Below are 6722 nucleotides of genomic sequence, written 5' to 3' on the forward strand. Positions count from 1 at the left end.
GTTCCTTCAGTCTCTAAACATCTGACGAGTCAAAGTCTTTATGGAAATATACCAGTTCCTGAGAAAGAGAGGTCCAGGGCTGGATTAGGGCTGTGGAAAATCTATGGCTCTGGAACAATAAAAAGGCAAACAGTAGGAGCTATTGAAGAGACTTGAATAGATGTTGAATATCCAGCACAAACAGAATTGTTTCTAAATATGACTCCAAGCAAGCTTTTCTGGGTGACATCAGCTGTGCCTTAAATAAGCTTTTAAAAATAAAGTCTCAAGAGCCGCATTTGTGTTCTTAGACTTAAAAAGATACTGTTATAGCAGCACACAGAAAGAAAAACACACACACACTTTAGAAACCCTTCCGGGGAAGAGACCATTTCCTCTTGCTTATCCAGAGCCTCTGATGATGTTAGCACAGAGCCCTCCCTGAATATAGGGGAATTTCTAATAAATGTTGGATAAAAATAAATTATCACACAAACAAGAAAGATAATCAATGCGTCAAAAAAAAATTTATTGAGTACTTACTATGAGCCAGGCACTATGCTAAGCATTGGGGATTTAAAAAGAGGTAAAAGGCAGTTCCTGTCTTCAAGGAGCTTATGATCTAAGGGAAATAGGGATAATAATAGAACCTTCCTCCCATCTCTGTTGCAAATATCAAATAGATATTTGTAAAGCATGTAGTATAGTATCTAGCACATAGTAGGTGCTCTATAAACATGTATTAACATCATCATCTCAAAGCCCCCACTTAAAGAATCTCTATAGGTGACTATACACTTTTTTTGGTCTACTCAACTAGTTCCTGTTCTACAGATTAGCTCATGGCAAATCACTAGTCATGTACCTTTTCTCTCCCATGGTACTTGGACTGTGAACTTTCCTCCTGTCAGTCCTTCCCCAGGAGTCAATATAGGATTTGGAAAATCACTCATACATGGGGGACTGGATTGAACTATGCAAATTAGTCCCAGCCCACTTCCAAAGATCTCCAAAATAGTGAGGGGAGGCAAGGACCATCTTTTCTATTTTATTTCTGTTTTATAGATGAAAAACTTATGGCTCAAAGTAAAGTGACTTACTACTAGGGAATATGACTAGGGAATATTGTATAATGACGTCAAAGAAGAGATGCAAAATCCTCTAGGAGCTCATTTTCAGATGAATGCATCTTCATGAAGGAGCTGCCATGAGCTGAGGCTAGCAGGAAGAGAAAACTCTCAATGGGTTGAAAAGAGAAAACACACAAAGAGAAATCAAAGAAAAAACAATAGTGCAGTTTAGCTGGAGTATAAATTACACAAAGGTTAATAATCTGAAAAAAAAAAAAAGCCTAGAAAGGTAGGTTGAAGACAAACTGTAAACAGGCTTAATATCTCTGGCAAGAAATCAGCCAGCTTCTGCTTGAAAATTTCCTATGATGGATAACTGAGTTATTTATGATGTATTTATAAACATGCTAATTGTTAGGATTTCCTTCTCATAATGAGCTGAATTCTGCCTCTCTGTGACATACCCATTGGTCTGAGTTCTGCCTGTTAAGGAGATGCAGAAAAAGTCTAATCTCTGGTTCAGATAAGTCTTTCAAATACTGGAAGACAGATGTTGCGTCTCCTCTAAATCTTTCTTTTTCTGAGCTAGACATACCCATTTTCATCAACCATTCATTATATGACATGGTTTTGAGTCCTCTCACCTTATAGGTTATCTTCTTTAGGGAGAACATACATTTGTCAAAGTCTTCTTAGAATATCATGCCTGGAACTGAACATAATATTCTATCTGTGGCCTGACCAGGACAGATTACAGTGTGACTATCACCTCTTTTGTTCTAAAGAATATACTTCTATTAATTCAGCCTAAGATAAAATTAGCTATTTTGGCTGTCATCATCTCATTGACTCATTGTGAGCTAAAGCTTCTCTAAAATCTCAAATCTTTTTCAAATGAATTATTGTTTAAACAATTCTCCCCCTTCCTTTATTTGCACAGTTGATTTTTTTTTCAAACCTAAGAGCAGGGCTTTACTGTTATTCCTATTAAAATGGGATAACTAAGTGAGCTTAAAGATGGCCTTGGAGTCGGGAAGATCTGAATTCAAATCTCATGTCTTATCCATATTGGCTGTGGGACCCTGAACAAATCATTCAGTCTCACAGTGACCCAGGCAACTATTTAAGATGATAGGGACTGTACTTCTAGAATTTAACACATTGTCTGGAAGTATGATGGTACCATGGGAAAAAAATGGAGAAAAGTCATGGGTTATAGGATTTTACATTGGGTGATTGCTGTGCTAGTCCCTTTTTAATTTCCTTCTCTTATAGGCAACTAAAACTCAATAGATCAAAACAGAACTCATTAACTTTCTCCTAAACTGAACCCATTTTTGTCCATGGTACCACCCTAGTCCCAATTACACAGGTTCATAAGCTCAGAGTCATCTTTAATGTCTCCATCTCTTCTGCCTCCTTCATATACATTTTGCCATTACATTTTTTAATTTTACCTCCACAACCTCCCTCATGTCTGTAATTTAATTGGCAGAGAGAATTTCTGAATGAGAAAACATTTCCTTAATGTTTTATTCATCTGACTACTAACATTACCTTCCCGGACAAATTTGGGAGACCCAATTTGGATGGATAGATGGACAAGTGAATGGATATGGAGCTGCAAGACAGAGAGAAAGATGGATGGATAGAGATAGATGAAGGAAGGAAGGGAGGGAGGAAGGGAGGAAGGGAGGAAAGAAAGAAGGAAGAAAGGAAGGAAGGAAGGAAGGAAGGAAGGAAGGAAGGAAGGAAGGAAGGAAGGAAGGAAGGAAGGAAGGAAGGAAGGAAGAAAACAATAGATAATTCCTTGAAGCTCTAAATCTAAGAACCTTTGAGCCAATTATCCACAAATATGGTTCAAAGGGTCTCTAGCTCCTCATGTAAAAACTCAAGATAACTGTAATGGGCTGAAGCTCTTGAGTCGCACTGAGGTCCCAAGCTCTTGAGGCTAATTAGCAATTGGACAATACTCTATTAATATATGCTGGGAGAAAGAATGGCCCCACCCACTTTTTGTGCAAGTTTGATGTGTTGTATAGGAGATTGCATAGAGGATTTGGTGGGTGGAGTGTGATAGTCAGAGGCACTGCTAGCCTGATTCATGTCGTAATTGCTCTTACTTCATATCGCCATTTCCCCTTCACCTCTGCAAAGAATAAAGATCAAGGATTTTCCCTTATCCTGAATTCCTGACTCCGGCTGATTTTAAAATACGTGGTCATCACAGATAACAAGCTATATTACATATAATATAGTCTTTTTTTTTTTACTCCACTCCAAAAAGTCCCAAAGATTCCTAGCAGTCCTTACAAAATTGACATAATTCTTTTCACTTGTCAGTGAAGCGCATCCTATCCTAAGGAAGAGCTTCTTAGGCTGGGATCCATGAATTTGGTTATTTTTTATTTTGATAACTATATTTCAATATAATTCATTTACTTTATAATTCTATGTACTTTATTTTATGCATTAAAGGTTCCATGAACTTAATGAGACTGTCAAAGGGGTTCATGACTCTCAAAAAAGTTAGGAACATCTGCATTAGAAGATTTATCTATACAGTACTTCATAGTTATAGAATCACCCAATAAAAATTTTTCTCAGCAAGAAACAAACTTGAAGTTCCTAGAGAACGCCCTATTCCTAAATATTCCAGTTAATAACTCTTTTGCCCCAGAAACATGTAGCTTCCATATAAACTATAGAATATATTTTATATGAGTTCCAGGTTTATGATACTAACCTATGAGCTTCTAATTTACCCCTATAAGGAAACTGAGCTCAAGATAGCTGCAGAGTTTGCTTCAAATGTAAACTGTTATTTTTATTTGATGATGTCTTAGAGGATGCCTTGTGCAAAGTCCAAAAAGAAGAAAAATGCAAGATTCTCCACATATTCCTGTTTCTGAATGACTTTGTGCTGATTGCCATACCATCCCCAGGCCCTTTCCACCTGACCCTGAATCCGCATTGAGCTTTCATAGCTTAGTTTTGGCTTAGTCTCACTTAGTTTCAGGGCTCTATTACCCTTCCTGGATGTCTCCCTTCATGCTACCATGTGTGTTTCCCCCAATCCTATTTCTGGTTCCCCTTTACCTATTGCTTCCCCCATTAGGTGTAAAATCCTTGATGAAAGGAAATGTCTCACGTACTTTTAATTGTATCTCCATGACTTAGCACAGTGTCTGGCACACAGCAAGTACTTAATAAATGTTTCATCAAAAAATTTTAGCTCATAACTACCCAAGTACGTTGGTTCAATATCAGTCTGGAGGAAGTACTTAGTTAAGTGCTTTGGGACTCTGTGCTTGATCCTATTCTGCTTAATACTATTTTTTAAACAACTTAGATGGATATGGAGATTGCATTGCTAATTAAATTTAAAGAAGTCACAAAATTGGAAGAGATCAATAGCATGTTGGATACAAATTCACATTCCCAGTCCTCATTTCAGTTGCTAGTGGACAAATAACTACAGGAGTCCTGGGAGTGGCAACCTGCTTCTAGCCCTGCCCTTATAGCCATCATCCAAAAAACAAATTCCTGTGAAAAAGAGGTCAGTCATGCCCACGAACTGCCAACCACAGAATGTTTAGATACTCATAGAGGAAGAAAGCCAGCCTCACTGATGAATCAGAATGCCCTGAGGGACAAACAAGGGCAGCATATGCTAACCAAGTCAAACTACCATCACCACCTTGACAATCACATCCCCTTACATTTTGACAAAGGTAACCTCAGATTACAAGCCCAGGAACCCTGGGACTAGCAATGGTCTGTAGTCATCATCCTTGGAAACATCCTCAACAAAGACACAGTATGGAAAGTACTCTCGAAGATGCTATAACCCTAGCCAATGAAAATTAAAAAAAAAAAACCTCTTTCTACAAAATTCCTTGTTACTGTTAAATGGTTCAACATCAGAAACTGGTGTGATTTTATTAGTGCAAATGATGTTAAAGAAGATGCATTCAACATAACACATATGGAAAGTATTGTTCATGTATAGCCTATATCAGATTACCTGCTGTCTTGGGGAAGGGGGAAGGGAGGGAAGGAAGGGGAAAATACAGAACTCAAAATCTTGTAAAAATGAATATGAAAACTATTTTTATATGTATTTAGAAAAATAAAATACTATTGAGAAAAAAATAAAAGAAGACGCATTTACCCTGTGTTTTGATGTTCCATCCTAAAGATCATGGGATCATTCCTTGGAGCTGAAACCTTCCACATGTATTATCTACCCATTAGAATATGAGGTCCTTGACAGTGGAGACTATCTCAGCTTTCTATTTGTATTTCCATTGCACAGCACCATGTTTTACACATAGTACTTAATAAACCATTCATTCATTTATTCATAGAGGATAGAAAAAAAGCTCATCAATATTTCCTCTCTCCTTCCCTTCCCTGCAAATTTCTGCATTCATCCTTTACTTCTCTAAAGTTCACCTCAGCATAATAATCATAAAAGTCATACTTCCTTACATTTGAATGGTGCTTTCAGATCCCTCATTTATCTCATTTGATTCAGCAGCATCAATTGCCCCCCTAACTCCCTTCAGCCTTCAAAAATTTCTTTCATTTGAATTGAATTCTTACATCAGTTTAGTTTGGGAGCAAAAGAAGACATATCAAGAGGGAGAAATTGGAAAGATTTCTCATTCGAGAATTTAGAAAATTTTCACAAAATTGGCATAGAATGCTGAACTAGGAAGAGAGATCTGGGAGAATCACATTAACTGTGAGATTTTGACAAGTCCCAGTTGTTGTGAGCTTAGAGTCACTATCTATACAAGGAGTGGAGGGGTAGAGAAAGGCAGGAAGGATCATCAGATCTGCTTCTTTCTTCATCATTCTCAGGGGACATAGTGGAGACTGATAGATGTTTCCAAAGAACTTTGTAGTTTTGTTTTAAAAGATCCTTCATCAACCCAAAGAGGGAAATGGAGAGAAGCTGTATAAAAACAAAACAGAAAATACGGTTTATCTGTAAAATTGGCCTCAGCATCTGTCCTATCTACCTCCAGGATTAAATGAGATAATGGATATGAAAGGCTTTAAAAAATATATATGACTCTATAAGAGGCTATTATTGCTCTCCTGAGACAAGGATCTCGACTTCAGATGTGTCAGGAAACAACCAGAGACATGTCTGTTTCCCCTCATTTGTTTCACAAAAACCATCATCTCTGGTGTCTGTTTTGCATTAAATATGGTCTTGAAACAAGCAACTAAGGGAGCTAAGGCACCATCATAGATTACCATGAAGACTAAGCTGAAACAGATCATAGAAAGAGTCAAATTGGGTGACCACATGAAGTCAAGATGGTAGAGAAAAGTCATCAGTTGGCTTAAGCTCCCTCCAAAATACATCTGAATACTTTTAAATAGTGCCACAAAAAAATTCCTGCAGTGGCACAACCTATAAAAGAATGGAGTGAAATAATTTTCCAGCCAAAGACAACATAAAAATTCAGCAGAAAAGATCTGTCACACCTGGGTGAGAGTAGAGTACTGTCCCTCACAGGCTATGCTAGCACAGACCCAGCAACAGCAAGTCAAAATCAGGCCTTGGAAGCAGCAATTGTTGTTTCTTACAGAGCCCTCAGCCCAGAGATAGTAAGAGAAATGAACAACTAGTCAGAGATTATAGGGGTCTCTTTG

The sequence above is a fragment of the Antechinus flavipes genome, chromosome 5 (assembly GCF_016432865.1).
Source record: "Antechinus flavipes isolate AdamAnt ecotype Samford, QLD, Australia chromosome 5, AdamAnt_v2, whole genome shotgun sequence".
Classification (NCBI taxonomy): Eukaryota; Metazoa; Chordata; class Mammalia; order Dasyuromorphia; family Dasyuridae; genus Antechinus; species Antechinus flavipes.